General features: G+C 39.2%; 1 protein-coding gene across 1 annotated transcript in view; it reads right to left on the bottom strand.

Annotated features, from left to right (window-relative positions):
• Positions 1-18369, bottom strand: part of LOC133551270 (roundabout homolog 1-like) — a 260933-nt gene that overhangs the window by 226344 nt on the left and 16220 nt on the right. The window lies entirely within an intron of this gene.

Here is an 18369-nt window from a genome sequence, read left to right as displayed (position 1 = left end):
TAATTAAGTTCAACTCCTACCTTGTTTACCCGCAAGACGACTTTCTTAAAAGTTTTGTAATAAATCAAAAATATCAAACAGCTAAATTGCAACAAACATGGATAAGTGTTGAGAGAGTTTTGCATTTTTCCCATCATCCTTTGTTATATGGTTTAAATTAGTGATTTGAGAATTTAGATTTGTGTATGGTGATAGGGTGATTTTTATAATAGCCATAAAGTTCAGTGAGCAGGTTGAATTATGTGTCACCATGTTTGTCGAATTTTTGTGGTGGTTGCAATTTTTTTCCTGCAATATGACGAGAGTTTGGATTGTGATATCTAATTAATAGCTGTGCTTATTACTGTGACAGTATTATGAATGGTCACCGACTTGTTACTCCCACTGGCCACAAGATGGCATCACAAATGGCAGCTATCAGACTGCTGGATTTTTGCATATAATAATATCCATCCATATTCTACCGCTTGTCTCTTTCGGGGTCACAGGGGGTCGCTGGAGCCTATCTCAGCTGCAATATATCCATATTATATGCATATTATATATGCATATAATATGGGGACGGCGTGGCGCGGTTGGGAGAGTGGCTGTGCCAGCAACCTGATGGTTCCTGGTTCGATCCCGCCTTATTCCAAACCTAGTCACAGCCGTTGTGTCCTTGAGCAAGGCACTTTACCCTTGCTCCTGATGGGTCTTGATTAGGGCCTTGCATGGCAGCTCCTACCATCAGTGTGTGAATGGTTTAATGTGGAAATAGTGTCAAAGCGCTTTGAGTACTTTGAAGGTAGAAAAGCGCTATACCCATTTACCATTTAATCTTTAGTGCGCGAATGTTAGTGCTGTCTGTTTATCTGTGAGGTGGCGACCTGTCCAGGGTGACCACGGGTTCCAATCGAGTCCAGCTGGGATAGGCTCCAGCACCCCCACAACCCTGAGAGGGACAAGCCGGAGAAAATGGATAGATGGATAAAAACACCACCAAATTGCTTGTTGAATTTGGGTCTTCTCGTGGGCTAAATTAAAGTTGCCGAAGTTTGAACACCCCTGGATTAATGGAATGCACCTTATGCTACGTAGGAGGATGAAAAGTGTGCCCTTTGAGCAATTAAAAGTTGATATATTGGTACACATTTTGGTTCCTGCTTCATCCACACAAGAAAAAAACTTCAAGATTAATTTGATTGGCCAAAATTTGCGGGGACGATGCAGGCATTGGACAAAGTGTGCATTATCTGCAGCGATTGGTTGAACATGTGTGAATTGGCACAATCCCAACATCGGGAATTTATGGAGGGATTGATTTTATAGTAGAAAGAACAGTGGAACGGAACGAGAAGCTTCAGTCTTGACTTTGGTTGATAGGTAAGACAAACACCATCTAATAATAGATTTGCTAATTAAATTTGTTCATGTTTTGGTCTATGCCGTGAGAGATGCTCTGGTGGGAAACGGCTCTCCATGCTGCAATCTTGGCACAGAAGGCTTTGAACCTTGTCAGTAATGACAGGAGACGAATGAAGGGGAAAGATGAGAAGGATGGAGGAGATGTCAGAAAGATGAGGCGCGCCACTGATGTATTTTTCATATATTACTGATCCATTAGACTCTTTTTTTTAAATTCTTCAATTCCCTGTTTAGTGCCAACTTAAGTAATGATGTTTTTGGTTCTACCAAAGTCCACATCTGGTGTGAGAAGATTTGGTTGGAAAGTGAAAATACCACAAAAGATCCACCACAAGGCATATTGACGCTATTGATTATTAAACGCCCCACTGGAGAGGAGATGGCTTGCACAGATGTAACCTCAGAAAGCATCTCTGAGGTCATACCATTTCTGTGACCTTTTAAAGCTGTCCTTTCAAAATATTAATTCACCCCATGACTGTTAAACCCACGTCCGAGAGGGAGCGTGTGCGATCTGAAAGCACCTCAATCATCTCCGGATTCTCTTCAATCATTCGTTGACAAGTTGCAAGGTCACCACGGGTACATTTTGTTTCATTTTGAAGATTAACTACACTTTTCAGGTCTTGGGTTGCTCCTGAATCACTTAGAAGAACACATGACTATGAAAGAGAGGATTAGAAGTTAACGAAACAGGAAAAAAAAGGTTCAAGGCAATAGCTCTTAAAATTGGATCCTAAATCACTGAAGACTCCAAATTGAATAAGTAATCAGGGTGCTAAATAAACAATTTATTTGCCATATGAGTAAAGTATTATTATCATTAAGTGATGATGCATGTAGCAATAATATTATTCTCTGTTGCGGGTCCCAAACTCTGGAACGATCTCCTTCTCCCTGTGAGACAGGCAGGCCCCTTCTTTCGCTAATTTGAGGACCCTTCCTAAAACCCATTTTTATTCTCTGGCTTTTAACCCAGCATGAGACTTTAAACTGTTTAAACTGTTTTTAACTTTTTAACTGCCTTGTATCCAACAAATTGCTCTTAAGACAATTTCTGTCTGCTCTTTTTAGGTGTGTATATATGTATGTACATATGTATGTATATTTATACTGTGCATATATATATATAAAAATTCCACTTTCAAAGTTTCAACAATTAGTTTCCTCAGTTCCCAAACGTCGGGCTTCACGGTGGCAGAGGGGTTAGTGCGTCTGCCTCACAATACGAAGGTCCTGAGTAGTCAGGGTTCAATCCCGGAATCGGGATCTTTCTGTGTGGAGTTTGCATGTTCTCCCCGTGAATGCGTGGGTTCCCTCCGGGTACTCTGGCTTCCTCCCACTTCCAAAGTCATGCACCTGGGGATAGGTTGATTGGCAACACTAAATTGGCCCTAGTGTGTGAATGTGAGTGTGAATGTTGTCTGTCTATCTGTGTTGGCCCTGCGATGAGGTGGCGACGAGGTGGCGACTTGTCCAGGGTGTACCCTGCCTTCCGCCCGATTGTAGCAGAGATAGGCACCTCAAAGGGAATAAGCGGTAGAAAAAAGGATGGATGGATGGAGTTCCCAAACGTTTATTGAGTGCTGTTAAAAGAAAAGGTGATGTAACACAGTGGTGAACATGCCCTTTCCCAACTACTTTGTCACGTGTTGCAGCCTAAGTTAATTATTATTTGCGAAAAAAATAAAGTTTATGTGTTTTAACATCAAATATCTTGTCTTTGTAGTGCATTCAATTAAATATGGGTTGAAAATGATTTGCAAATCATTGTATTGGGTTTATATTTACATCTAAAATAATTTCCAAAATCATATATATATATATATATATATATTTATATATATATTTATATATGTGTGTGTGTGTGTGTGTGTGTGTGTGTGTGTGTGTGTGTGTGTGTGTGTGTGTGTGTGTGTGTGTGTGTGTGTGTGTGTGTATTTTACCCCTGTTTTAAATTATATATTTTAGTCTGTCCTTTGCCTATATTCCTCTGCTTTTTGGGTGCTTACCTGTTTGTGGTCTGCAGCCCTTTTTTTTCAACTCTGGTTGTTTTTATAGGGCTTTATAAATAAAGTTGGTATGGTATGGTAAAATGTACAGTAGAACCTCTAACCCTTGAAGATTTTAGAGCATCAAACGCTTAACGCAGAGATGAGTTTTTCTCTTTCTTTGGGCGGCTTGATTACAACACACATTCTTAATCTCAACAATAAGAGTTAAAGGAAGAACGGGAAAATAGAAAATAAAAGAACATATGCTGAAACAGGTATGGCCTAAATTCTATCATGCCATATAAATTGCAACCTCAATAACTATATAGAGTACATGTAGATATATCATCTGGTATGTAAATGAAAATAGAACCATTTCAAAACAGGTTACAAAGCTTCATAATTTTGCTGCGGACGTATGCGGTAACAAACTGTCATTTTCGGTTGTATTGTTTTCTCAAAACTATTATTAATCAACTTTTTAAGTTAGTGTTACTAGATGGTTATCTTAACATGTTTTCATCTACACTTCTGTTCAAATGTAATAGGCAAGTATTATTCTGCTGTTTGGATACTATACATTGGTTAGGATAATACACATTTTGGTTTTACCAAGTAAAGTTACACGGCCATTATTAGTCATAACATTGCTGAAACTCAAAATTGCCAGGATCATTAAATGAATCGATCTTTGATCTCAATTACAATCAGAAGAAAACCCAGGATGGCGGTTTAACAATATCAATAAATATTTAAACCATTTCCTAAATTATTTTTATTACATAGGCCTACAATATTTTGAGTAAAGCAAATTTAATCGTGCAAAATGTAGATAAGATAAGCAAAACAGGGACTTATCTCCTGAGTTTGGAAACAATAACAAAAATGTCAAAAAAAGGTTTAGTGATATTCAAAACTGTAGTATTGATCAGACACAAATAATCTACTTGGTATCATTACTGTTGATATTTGTATCAATCCGCTAATCCATGTTTACATTCAAAAGCTCTATCTTAGCAGTAAGCATGGCTTATTGTATCCTTTTAGGGTGTGTAGTGTAGCATGTTTAGGTATTCCTTGTTCTCCAGTGATAATGAAACTTGTAAAAAACATACTTTATTTTCAGCCTTGAAGGCAAGAATTAGTGACTCATGCTCCCAAGGACTCTACGTTGCGTTAAGAACAGGGTCGTTTGCTTGTTGCTGTCAAATTTGTAGGAAACAGCTAAAATGTGTAATCACCATGTCACGTTTCGGTGTTTGTCTGGACTCCAGATTGCAGAGACAACAGACAAAGTACAGGTAAGAAGCCCTATTTATAAGGGCAAACACAGGTAAACAAAAACAAATAGGTTCACCAGGGCAGAAATGTATAGGAAGTACAAAATGCATCCAGCTCCGTCCTAGAGTATTTTAACAAGGCTGGCTTGAGAGACTTCCTCATTGGGAACCAAGAACAGATGAGTCCTGATTGCCTTTCAGAGACAGGTGAGGGAGCTAACACTCTTACCGAAGGAGAAGTGGTGGAAAATAGAGGCGAAAAAGGAAGTGGAAATAAAAATAAAACCGCTGGACGGGAAGCGCCAAAAACGAATAACTGTCATGATTTATCATGACATAACATGCATTATCACCATATGACAATAATATGAAAAGCTCTATCGTCGGCCAAATTAAGATAATTTATATTGGATCGTGATATTGACAAGCGGATCGGTACAACACATGCAGTGATGCAGATTCTGCATCGGTCTTGGTGAAAAAGGAGTGATTTCCTCCACATTGAGAGAATCCAGATGAGGTGGTTCGGGGATCAGGTCAGATTGCCCCCCCAGACACTTCCCTCAGGCGGCTATGGGGAAGACCCAGGACATGTTGGGGGGCTTTGTCTTTGAGCGGGCCAGGGAACGCCCCAGGAACCCAGGGAAAAGCTGAATGAAATAGCATGAGTGAGGGAAGTCTGGGCTTCTTTGCTTTGGCTGCTGTCACCGTGACCAGACTTCAGGTAAGTCTAAGAAGATAAATGTATGGATATATTATGTATCAGCTATGTTCGGCAGTGGAAATTACAAACCCTGTTTCAATATAAGTTGGGAAATTGTGTTAGATGTAAATATAAATGGAATACAGTGATTTGCAAATCATTTTCAACCCATATTCAGTTGAATATGCTACAAAGACAACATATTTGATGTTCAAACTGATAAACATTTTTTTTTTGGCAAATAATCATTAACTTTAGAATTTGATGCCAGCAACACGTGACACAGAAGTTGGGAAACATGGAAATAAATACTGATAAAGTTGAGGAATGCTCATCAAACACTTATATGGAACATCCCACAGGTGTGCAGGCTAATTGGGAACAGTTGGGTGCCATGATTGGGTATAAAAGCAGCGCCCATGAAATGCTAAGTAATTCACAAACAAGAATGGGGTGAGGGTCACCACTTTGTAAGCAAATTGTCGAACAGTTTTAGAACAACATTTCTCAACGAGCTATTGCTAGGAATATAGGGATTTTACCATCTACGGTCCGTAAAATCATCAAAAAGTTCAGATAATCTGGAGAAATCACTGCACGTAAGCGATGACATTACGGACTTTTGATCCCTCAGGCGGTACTGCATCAAAAACCGACATCAGTGTGTAAAGGATATCACCACATGGGCTCAGGAACACTTCATAAAACTACCGTTGGTCCCTACATCTGTAAGTGCAAGTTAAAACTCTACTATACAAAGCCAAACCCATTTATCTACAATATCCTGAAACGCCGCCGGCTTGGCTGGGCTGAAGCAAAGTGGAAAGGTGTTCTGTGGTCTGACGAGTCCACATTTCAAATTATATTTGGAAACAGAGGACGTGGTGTCCTCCAGAACAAACAGGAAAATAACCATTCGGATTGTTATAAGCGCAAAGTTCAAAAGCCAGCATCTGTGATGGTATGGGGGTGTATTAGTGCCCAAGGCATGGGTAACTTACACATCTGGGAAGGCACCATTAATACTGAAAGGTCCATACAGGTTTTGGAGCAACATATGTTGTCATCCAAGCAACGTTATCATGGACGCCCCTGCTTATTTCAGCAAGACAAGTGTTACAACAGCGTGGCTTCGTAAAAAAAGAGTGCGGGTACTTTCCTGGCCCGCCTGCAGGCCAGACTTGTCTCCCATCGAAAATTTGTGGCGCATTATGAAGCGTAAAATACGACAGCGGAGACCCCGGACTGTTGAACGACTTAAGCTCTACATAAAACAAGAATGGGAAAGAATTCCACTTTCAAAGCTTCAGGAATTAGTTTTCTCAGTTCCCAAACGTTTATTGAGTGTTGTTAAAAGAAAAGGTGATGTAACACAGTGGTGAACATGCCCTTTCCCAACTACTTTGGCACGTGTTTCAGCCATGAATTTCTAAGTTAATTCCATCCATCCATCCATTTTTCTACGCCTCATTCCCTTTTGGGGCGCTGGCGCCTATCTCAGCTACAATCGGGTGGAAGGCGGGGTACACCCTGGACAAGTCGCCACCTCATCGCAGGGCCAACACAGATAGACAGACAATATTCACGCTCACATTCACACACTAGGGCCAATTTAGTGTTGCCAATCAACCTATCCCCAGGTGCATGTCTTTGGAAGTGGGAGGAAGCCGGAGTACCCGGAGGCGACCCACGCATTCACGGGGAGGACATGCAACCTCCACACAGAAAGATCCCGAGCCTGGGATTGAACCCAGGGCTGCAGGACCTTCGTATTGTGAGGCAGACGCACTAACCCCTCTTCCACCGTGAAGCCCTAAGTTAATTATTATTTGCAAAAAAAAAATAAAGTTTATGAGTTTGAACATCAAATATCTTGTTTTTGTAGTGCATTCAATTGAATATGGGTTGCAAAGGATCGTCAAAACATTGTATTCCGTTTATAGTTACATCTAACACAATTTCCCAACTCATATGGAAACGTGTTTTGTACGTGAATTCAGACAACGCAAATTCAAAGCATTGGGACTGCAGTGTTGCTATATACGTTTTGTGTTTTCACTTCTTTATCAGTGGTTAACTATATGTAACTTATTCCTTAAGAATGATCATTGGATGCAAAGTTGACAAGCATTTTATGTTATGGCAACAGTCTCACTCTGAACAGATCAGTTCTACTATTTCATATAGAACAACCTGTATCTAAATCTAAAAATATGGGATTGAACCAAGGGAGTATGTTTGATTTTGAGATTGGTGGGGACACAGAAGTGCTCCAAGGCAGCACTCTGAAAGTTTACCTTTTTTTTTTTACATTAGCAATCATAATTTCACGTCATGCAGATGTTATAGGGTAAAGCAACTAAAATGAAAGCAAAGGAGACAACTTGGAAGAGTTCTCATCTTTACTCTTTAGTGTAGGGCTGTAGTGCAACTGTGCATCATACTGTCAATGAGCATAGCCTACTGTCCATCAACAACATCAGAAATACATTCATGCAATACAACATTGTAAATAAACATAAATGAACTGTAATAATCTTTTCCCCAACTTGTGTTTAAATCACTCACAGTTTTTCCCTTCAACTACTTCTTTCTATTGCTGCTTTTGTACTGTAAATATATTTGTCACTAATACTCAAATACAAGCAGATTAGTGTCCACTGGTTATTCCTATTTGAAAGAGCCAAACACATGCCTCCGCCGGTCTGTCACAGAAATGAACTGCTGGCCAAAAATATGTTAAGGACAATGACCATAGAGCTTGATGGTACAGTTACTGCCTGAGCAAAAATGCTTTTACTAAATATGAATATTACTTCATATTAATGAATTATATTTTAGCATTGTAAAATCACATGATCATCTAGTGAGGGTTTATTGTATTTCCACCACTTTGGTATTTTCAAACCGTTGCTCACTTCTTCACAAATACATGAAATTAAAAAATAATTAAAAAAATAAAACGAAAGGTGAAATCCGGCGATCTGATTGGCTGTTAAACGTGGTTTAAATATTCTAAAGCCTTATCACAGCGTAGGCTATCACTCCGCCTCAGTCACGTATGACTGGTATGAATGGAAGTTGTTGTTATGTATCCATGACAACGGACTGTTGCAGTCCGTAGTAAAAGACAGCTGATGTTTTTACGATGTTAAAAAACGGAGACTAAAGTAGTTGAATTCACATGTTTAAGGTTAACGTTCACCTCCGGGAAAGGTTAACAATGGTAGAGGGGACTGAGCTTTGACTTTCACCTGAAAAAAAGCGGAGGAAAAGACGAAATGCAGTGCTAATTTGGAGCTAACGTCTGGATAGGTGGGACTATTTTTTTCCACAGTGAGGCTATTTTATTGGATAATATGTATTTCTGGTTGAATAAAACTACATTAAATTGATTGAGTATTCCTATTTCATAATGCCTTTATTTGTAACCGTTTTATAAAAGCAATATATCACTCCAGTCCATGGTATATGCTTATTATTGCTCTCTAAGGGGCGTGACTGGAGTGATATATTGTTGAATTATTCAATATTGTTGAGTCTCTATACACCCTTGAAGTAACTTACAGTTTGACTCTTAAAGAAGTATCTTATATCCAGTTTTCTTTTCATTGACATCCTTCAAAAACTACAGCACACACGCACGCAAACAGACACAAACACAATGTCAATCACAGCACTGATATTAAAATCCATCTAGCTACCGTGTGCCAGGAACAACAAATGCCGAACATGTTGACAACTTACACTTACTTACAACTTACAACTTACACTTACTTACAAGTTAGAACTTACAACTTACACCGAGTTGCACTTGTCACGCCAAATTCCTTCCCCACTACAAAAACCTTCTCCCCATTTACATCCTGGGTCATGATTAATACAGACGTTGTTTTAACATTATATTATAAAAAATACATCCATCCATCCATCCATTTTCTACCGCTTATTCCCTTTCGGGGTCGCGGGGGGCGCTGGCGCCTATCTCAGCTACAATCGGGCGGAAGGCAGGGTACACCCTGGACAAGTCGCCACCTCATCGCAGGGCCAACACAGATAGACAGACAACATTCACACTCACATTCACACACTAGGGCCAATTTAGTGTTGTCAATCAACCTATCCCCAGGTGCATGTCTTTGGAGGTGGGAGGAAGCCGGAGTACCCGGAGGGAACCCACGCATTCACGGGGAGAACATGCAAACTCCACACAGAAAGATCCCGAGCCTGGATTTGAACCCAGGACTGCAGGAACTTCGTATTGTGAGGCAGACGCACTAACCCCTCTGCCACCGTGAAGCCTCTTGATAAAAAATACAAATAAAAAAAAATAAAAAAATTACAAACACAAACTATGGGATGACGCATTTACTTCCGGGTTTACATTTCCTCATATTTCCTCTTACGTTATCCCATACCTTGTGTTTGTAAATAGTTTTTTTTAATTTGTTCTATTTTTTTTATAATATAGCGTTGACAAAACGTCTGTATTTTTATAATACAGCGTTATATTTTTATAATATAGCGTTAACAAAACGTCTGTATTAATCTTGACCACGGAAGTAAAGGGAGGGGGGAAGGTTTTTGTAGCGGGGAAGAATTTTGGCGTGACACACTGCCTCGCGTCCGCTCGCTAGCAACTAGCATGTAGGCTAGCTTTTACAAGCAGAAGGAGTGACAGCGGGGACAGCCAATCACACGTAAGTTAGCATGAAAGTGGCAACCAATCAGGGAGCGATATTTAGGTTAGAGGCGGGACTTCTAGCAGAGACCGACATTTAACCCTTTCTGTGCCATAATCATTGACTAAACATTACGGGCAGCGCTTGTATTGATAGTGACTACACAGTAGCGGCTGGATATTGGTAGGGACGTGTCCCTAGCGTCCCTACTCAATTCTACGCCCTTGGATTGAACAGGTTTTGGTTATCCTTGAAAATGCACTACATGACTGTGGGGCATTTTTATTATCTCTCCTAGCGTGATACAGTGCAGTTCCACACCAAGTGAAAATCAAGACTTTGTGAGGGCAGAATTGTTGAAACAAATCTGGTATTGGATCTCATCTGGTGTCCAGTTAGTATCTGGTGGTCTGTCAGTCGTCATTAAAAATAATGTTCCGGTTCATACATTGACAAATGATTGAACCAGTGGAGAAGAGTTAGTACAGGTGTAGGTGGATCCCTCAGTCAAGGAGACCTGCGACGGTTGGTATGGCATGCAGTAATCGATCCTCTTCAAAATTGTGAGTTTTTGTCCGTGTGCGTGAGTGTGTCTTGGAGTGCATGTGCATGCCTGAGTGAATGTGTGATGAGCTATGAACTACAACACCCCTCACCTTATACCCCAAAGGGTTGACATGGACTCAAAGCAATGCAGGAAACCAGTGAATAAAAAAGAAACCATGGATCCCAGATTTGGGGGTAGAAAATTCAGGAAAAAATGTTTCCAAAAACGCCATTACAAATGTATCAATGCATATTAATTTGGAACTGAACACTTGGGTGTGCAAATTCTCAAAAATCATGATTTGTGATGAGCAAAATGTATTTATTGTAATTCCATGTGTGTATACTCCCCTGTGTGAAAGTGAAAAGATACACACATTTACTTCTCAGCCACAACAATACCTACGTTAAAGGTTGTATCGAAAAATTTGTTATAATAAAGACAACGGCGAGTTTTGATTAACTAGAAGTTACGCCTGTGATCCAATGAACATGAAATGAAAATGTGTTTGCCCTGCGATGAGGTGGCGACTTGTCCAGGGTGTACCCCGCCTTCCGCCCGATTGTAGCTGAGATAGGCGCCGGCGCCCCCCGCGACCCCAAAAGGGAATAAGCGGTAGAAAATGGATGGATGGATGAAAATGTGTTTCTAAATGCATCTAATGGACAAAGTAGATGCACATAAGGCCTGATCAAAGACCACGGGTATGGTTAAGGTATACTGCAACGCATGCAAACTTGAAAGCCCACGCAAATCTGATGTCTAAGCTCATGTACAGAGGATTGTGTGCATTAAATGAGCAAAATAGGGATCATAATCCATTTAGCGGGTCTGTCTTTGTGAATATGCAGAATACTGTATATGCTTATTATCAGAGAACCAACAATACTGGAAGTAGGCGATGAAAATATAATCATTTAGTGCTCGCAATCTGATTTATCCAGACTGAAACTGCTTTGTAGCCATTAGTGTCTATACTGAGCATGTCTGTAATGTGCATGCAAACTGGCACAGTTACGCACAACCAACTGTGAGCAAGGAGACGATCGCTGCAATGACTGCAATGAGAGACGATAAAAAGGAACTACATATTTGAGCTGATTAATGACTGATTTGCCGACAAATTAGCTGTTTTAGCGTTTAATGGTGTTTTTTTCAATGGCGTTTGTTTTTTAATATATAATATATTTTCATATATTTTCATGCATCTGGTTAATTCCAGCACACCACCACAGTTATTGTTGTGGGGTCTCCCAGAGCGCAACATCGGCGAGCTAAAAAAATGATTCTGTTTCCACATTGCACTTCTATATTAAAGAAAAAATGGCAGAGATTATTGATGGATGTGCAGGTAATGACCGTCTCCAAGGGTGACAGCTGGTTGAACATACAAATAAGGTGGTCTGCACCACTTTTGCACTTGTTATGAATTGCAAACACCATCTTCAAAGATATTTCACCCGCCACACGCACACTAATAGTAAACACAATTTTATAGTTTATACATTTGGATCTGTATGTTAGTAGATTAGGTCTGTATTATTTTATACTGTACAGCTGTGGTAGTGAATCTATTTAAATAGATATACATGAGAGTATCATGTTTATATACCTATACATTACTAACTTGTTTTATATATATATTACTTATTTACTTTACTCTATTACGGATCACGATGTGTTAAGAAAGGGATGGAAAGGGAGAAAGAGGAAGGGGAAGGGAAAAAAATGAGAAAAAAGAAAAAAAAGGAAAATAGTGTACGTGCAATTCTGCATTTCAGTAGTTGCATGTGGTATATATATATTGGTAAATGCATGTATTTACATGCTTAATGCATGTGATCAAGTACTATGATTTTGACAGAGACTTGACAGTCATTGTGCTTCCTTCTTAAGATACTTTTTTTTCTATTATTTTCTCTATTTGACATATAAAAGTGAATGTGGAAAGGGTAGGCATAGAAAGCTTTTAGTTTCAGCCTATACATTTTTGGTCAGGAAATATTCTTATTTATTGATTTGCTATGCACTTGAAGTGTACTGTTTACATGAACTGATGACAAAAAAAAAAAAGTTACAAGCCAGCAGTTCTTTAATTGTGTACATTCAATATGCTTGGATTTTAAAATCAATTTCTCAAAATCTAATACTGAAAAAATGTAAGCTACGCACATAGAAATAGTCAAACCTCAGTGTTATTGCATTTATTTTCAAAATAGTCACAGTTTCTAACAGTAGATTAAAATACTAATTAACAACACTATATTCAATAAATGCTAAATGAACGAGAAGGCCGCTGAATTGTGAATACATTTCCTTGCTATATATTGGGAAGGCTTCAAAGGACAAATTGGCTTCCAGACCTGCTCATTCAATTTAGTGTTTCTTAGGGAAAACTGAAGGAATCTGACTATTCCATCTGAGACGCAAAATGAAATCTCGGTCTACAAAGACATCCTCATCCATAGAAAACATGTCTCATTAGCCGGCAACTTCAGCTTATCACTGTCAACTCCACAAAGACCACAGGGAGTCTTGTTAGTTTAGAGAACGCCGCTATAGGCTCGCTCTCTCCATTATGCCATCATTAGCTAAGGTCCAGCATTCTGTAACGAGATTCCCGCAGTATTCTGGGTCACAACAGTCAACCTTTTGTAGCCGAAGAGAGTCACTTACCAAAACAGCATGAGTAAATACATGCGAACCATGACCCGTTTACTGCTAACTCCAGCAGGTCAGCCAGATGTTTCAGGCGGATTGATTTTTGTGGATCTGCTGCACAAACCACCGACAGAATAACTCCAAATAATTCTGTATTACTAAAAGCTGCGCAGACCACTTATCATTGTTTTCTGTGAATAATGGTGTCTGACCACAGAGTGAACTGAACCGGTAATTGTCGCATTGCCTAATATCCAATGCATATCCAATTGTTGTCCACATATGAAAGAAGCTGCCATGACCCATATTCCAATTGGGACACATAGGAGAATGGACATGACTGAAATGTGCACTCGTGAACCATTTTGTGTTGTCAGGCTGCTTCCCGATGATGTTAGATTTAAATGAATAAGAATGAATTTCGATCCCGGATTGCAAAATTAGTTGGTTAGATTTAGTTTATTTCATACATGCACACAAGGCCTTGTGTGCACATTGGCCTTTAGAGCTGCAACTAACAACTATTTTGATAGTCGACTATGTACAGTAACTAGACTACCTGTGGAGTGTTTTTTTATTTAGCTACCGCCTTTTAAATTCAGCTTGAAATATTTATGGACATGTGCTATTAACGAGAAAGATGGTAAATGTGACTATTTCATATTAAAATAATTACTTATACTATATCTATGCTGCTTACTAGGCTGCTACAAAAATAATGAACATTGTTGTCCATTTAAAAGTAAGCTATAGAAAGCCATTAACTGTACCACATTTTATTTGGACTAAAAAAATATATTTTAAACTTATGTGCATCATTAAAATAATCATCACACAAGCAATGTTAGTGGTCTATTCTAAAAACCAGCATACAGGTATGTAGACAAAGTCTAGCTGTCAGACCTTGGCTAAAAATTTGGTTGAATCTATTATTGACACAGCTCCTTCTGTCTGTTGTTAGCTAGCTAGATAACAAGCGTGCTGTTTTGCAGAGGACAGTTGGAGACCGCATCCTTTAGATGTCCAACATACCGCCGTTTTAAATGCTCCTGCATCACAGACGTACAGCGATGCAAAATTATGGACTTAGCCGTCAAACTAACTCCCTAAAAAGTACAAGTATATCCATCTTGGCCGCCGTGGTTTCAAATATTTCCGAAATTCCAGGCTTCAGATCAAAGAAATCATTGGATTAGATTTGTGTTACAGTCGCCCCGCCCACTGACAGTCGCCCCGCCCACTGACTTAATGGGTGAGTTTGACAGTTAAGTAAATAAAAAAACAAAAACAAAGCGCTGACACACAGATTCATGAAAAAATGTATTAAATCATGAAAGTCATTAAATTTTGAATAAAATTAATATTTAAGTGATTAAATAATTATTGAAATGTGGAAATAAATTGATTAAATAAATATTTATATTTTTCGATCAAATATAGTAACGCGTTTAATCACAAATGTGTGTAGTAATGCTAGGGCTGTCAAAATTAATGAGTTAACTCATGTGATTAATCACAAAAAAATTGTTACATTAATCATGAACACACTTAGATTAATCATTCACCTTTTTGACCATACAAAGTATTTTATCTTAACCGCTATACGGTCAATTTTCAGAGTGTGCTCGCCAGCAAATGTCACTCCAAAAGACAGCCTGGAGAACTTAAGATATAACTGTTAAAAAAGTGCATTCAAGTAAAACGTTTAGAAACGTTTGTGGATGACATTCTGACCCCAGGGTTTCCTTCACATTCATTTATTTGTGGCGGCCCGCCACGAAAGAATTACGGTCGCCACAAATAGATTTTTCTGCTTTTGACTCGCTCGACCGCTCATAAAAGCAATGGGACTCTTGTCTGTGAATGGAGCTTGTAGTTACAACTCCGGTGCAGTAGGTGGCGGTAGCCTACTATGCAATGTGACTCCGCCAATTGCACTTAATTCACCTGGTGGGTCAGAAGAAGAAGAAGAAGAAGAAGAAGAAGAAGAAGACGACGACGAAGTAAAGGAATAACGGACCGACCGGATCAAAATACGAGGGTAAGACGTCTTGGCAAACAAGTTCAAAAGTGGTCCGAACCTGTGCAGTGTGCAGCACCGACTCGGATTTTCTTAATTTTTATTTTCGGGACCCGGGCAGACGCACGCAGTATGTCTGTTACTAGGACTGGGCGATAAAACAATAACAATATATATAGCAATAGACATGTGATCAATATCAATAGAAAATGGGGTCTATAGAACGTTCGATAATTTCACTGAGTTATGTTAGAAAAACTGCGATGAGGGGGCGACTTGTCCAGGGTGTACACCGCCTTCCGCCCGATTGTAGCTGAGATAGGCGCCAGCGCCCCCCGCGACCCCAAAAGGGAATAAGCGGTAGAAAATGGATGGATGGATGGATGTTAGAAAAAAAATAGGAAGAAAGGCCGATGTGGAACCGCACGGCATTCTGGGGGGTGTAGCCAGAGGAACGGCTTTGGCCTCTCGACCTATCACGGCCGAGCCTGAACCGCAAGGCAATCTGGGAAATGCTAACAGGAAAAAAAAAAAAGAAGCAACAACGGCTAGCTGACGACGAGGAGTGATACGAGACGGGAATATGAGTGCTCCAGCACGAGAGGAAATTGTAAATAAAAAAGGAAACGTCACGTCACCAGTTTGGCAGTATTTTGTCACAGATGTTCAGACATAAGTTTATTCCGATGTTTACAATATTCTGTAAGACATGTTTGTTTCTGCTTGCTTAATGTGACTGTTAGTTATTTGCATATATTGTTACCAATATGGCTTTAAAGCCTGAGTTGTACACTACTAATTTCTTAATTACAATACTTTGCACATTTTGTTGGATTAAGCATTTCTTTAATGTCATTATTTGCACATCGACCAGTATTTTCATTTGTTTGACTGTTTTTCATAATGCTGACCTCGTTCTAAAGGTTAAAGGTTATATTTAAAATAAAAGTATTTAAATTCATCCTTTTTTCTCCTGGTCTTTTTTTAGAATAGTTTTTTTTTTTTTTTAATCAATAATTATTGATATCGACTGATATGAAACACTTATATAGTGATACATTTTTTAGTCATATCGCCCAGCCTTACCTTTTACCATACCGACGAGCTAACGTTGTCCAGGTTATAACCCTGTTGTCAATAAACACACGTGGAGACGGTGATTGAGATACTGCATTAATACTGAAAGCTAAATTGTGCACTGTCCACAGCAGCATGTGAATGCAATGAAAAGAATAAAATCTGAGCCAACCAGCTGTTAAAATGTTGTCCAGGTTAATGTTTTAGCCATTAAAGGGCCTTCATTTCAAGATTTCAACTGTGATCGGGCACAATTAATAAATATATTTCAGTGAATAACTAATTGTTCAAATCTGTATATAAAGTGTTGTAATTATATTCCAACTCCGCGTTCTTCTTGGACATCGCCGCTGCCACAACCCCCCATCCCCCCCGCGACCCGGAAGGGAATAAGCGGTAGAAATGGATGGATGGATTTTTCATTTTGCTCCATTTGATCATTTATAAAAAGCAAGGCCCACTTTGCAAATTGAGCAAGTTATCCGTGTTCATGTGTTTAGGGTGAAATGCTCCCATAGCATCGCTGTGTTCGCTCTCAATGTTGTTTGCGTGCCCCCAGCTATTTTTGTCTTTCTGTTGCATGCTGGTAACGCTAACTCGTGCATGTCTGTTTTCACCCAGAAAAACACCAAAGATAATGTCACCAATTATTATGGTTACGGTTTAAAATGTATTTCGAACATACATGCAATTACAATGCGATACATCATATGTATCCACTTTCTCATTACCACATGTCCTAAAAGGAGTAGGAAGAAGCAGAGTTGATTTAATCCTAGCTCCTTTTCCATTTCATAGCAATTACTAACACATTTAATTCACCTCATTTAACTCCATGAATACTAAAAAATATAGTAGTCAATAGAAAACAGTTGTAATCCACATAACGAGATGAATAAGATTATCTACAGTGGCTTCCTCCCACCTCCAAAGACATGCACCTGGGGATAGGCTGATTGGCAACACTAAATTGTCCCTAGTGGGTGAATGTGAGTGTTGTGTGTCTATGTTGTGTGAAGAAGTGGTGACTTGTCCAGGGTGTATCCTGTCATACGCCCAAGTGCGGCTGGGATAGGCTTTAAACCCCCCGTGACCCCAAGTGGGTCATGGGGGGTGGCGATTTTAATAAGGTTCTAAATGTTTATCAGGGTTCTTCTTCTATTTACTTTGTGGAGTTTGAACAGTTTCTTAAACTAAATCATATTAGTTCATTGTTTGAAATCTTTGCTTAATCCAGTTCATAATTCAGTTCCACACACTGATATACTGAAGGTTTTAAGTGTTGTACGTACATACAAAGGTTCTAAATTAAATGTTTTCTCTAAGGTTACATTTATCCTGCTTTGCTGAGAATAATTGTCAATCAATCAATCCATCCATCCATCCATCCATTTTTAACCGCTTATTCCCTTTGGGGTAATCAATCAATCAATCAATGCTTATTTATATAGCCCTAAATCACAAGTGTCTCAAAGGGCTGCACAAGCCACAACTACATCCTCGGCTCAGATCCTACATAAAGGCAAGGAAAAACTCACAACAACCCCCCCCCAACCCCATAGGGGAGACCGGATGCAATGGACGTCGCGTGGGTCTAGCATAATATTGTGGAAGTCCAGTCCATAGTGGCTCTAAAGTACATTCTTAGATAGCAGGTTATAGTTTGCTTTGTACATAATCCATGCAAATATTTTGATCCAACCTTGTGTATTTTTATTACTGACTTTTTTTGTCACACAGTTCAATCAACCAATGTTTATTTATATAGACGTAAATCACCAGTGTCTCAAAGGGCTGCACAAACCACAACGACATCCTCAGTAGAGCCCAGTTAGTGAATGAAACGTACTTTTGTAGTCATTGCCCTATATTTATACACAATAACTCAAGTATTGTCACACTAGCAAGCAGTAGCAAACATGGATTGATTTTTTTGGTCCAATAAATATTTTGCTTTATTCATTATTTATTTAAAGGGGAACATTATCACCAAACCTATGC

The sequence above is a fragment of the Nerophis ophidion genome, linkage group LG04 (assembly GCF_033978795.1).
Source record: "Nerophis ophidion isolate RoL-2023_Sa linkage group LG04, RoL_Noph_v1.0, whole genome shotgun sequence".
Lineage (NCBI taxonomy): Eukaryota > Metazoa > Chordata > Actinopteri > Syngnathiformes > Syngnathidae > Nerophis > Nerophis ophidion.
The sequence above is the reverse complement of the archived record's forward strand: the minus strand, read 5'-3'. Positions and strand labels throughout refer to the sequence as shown.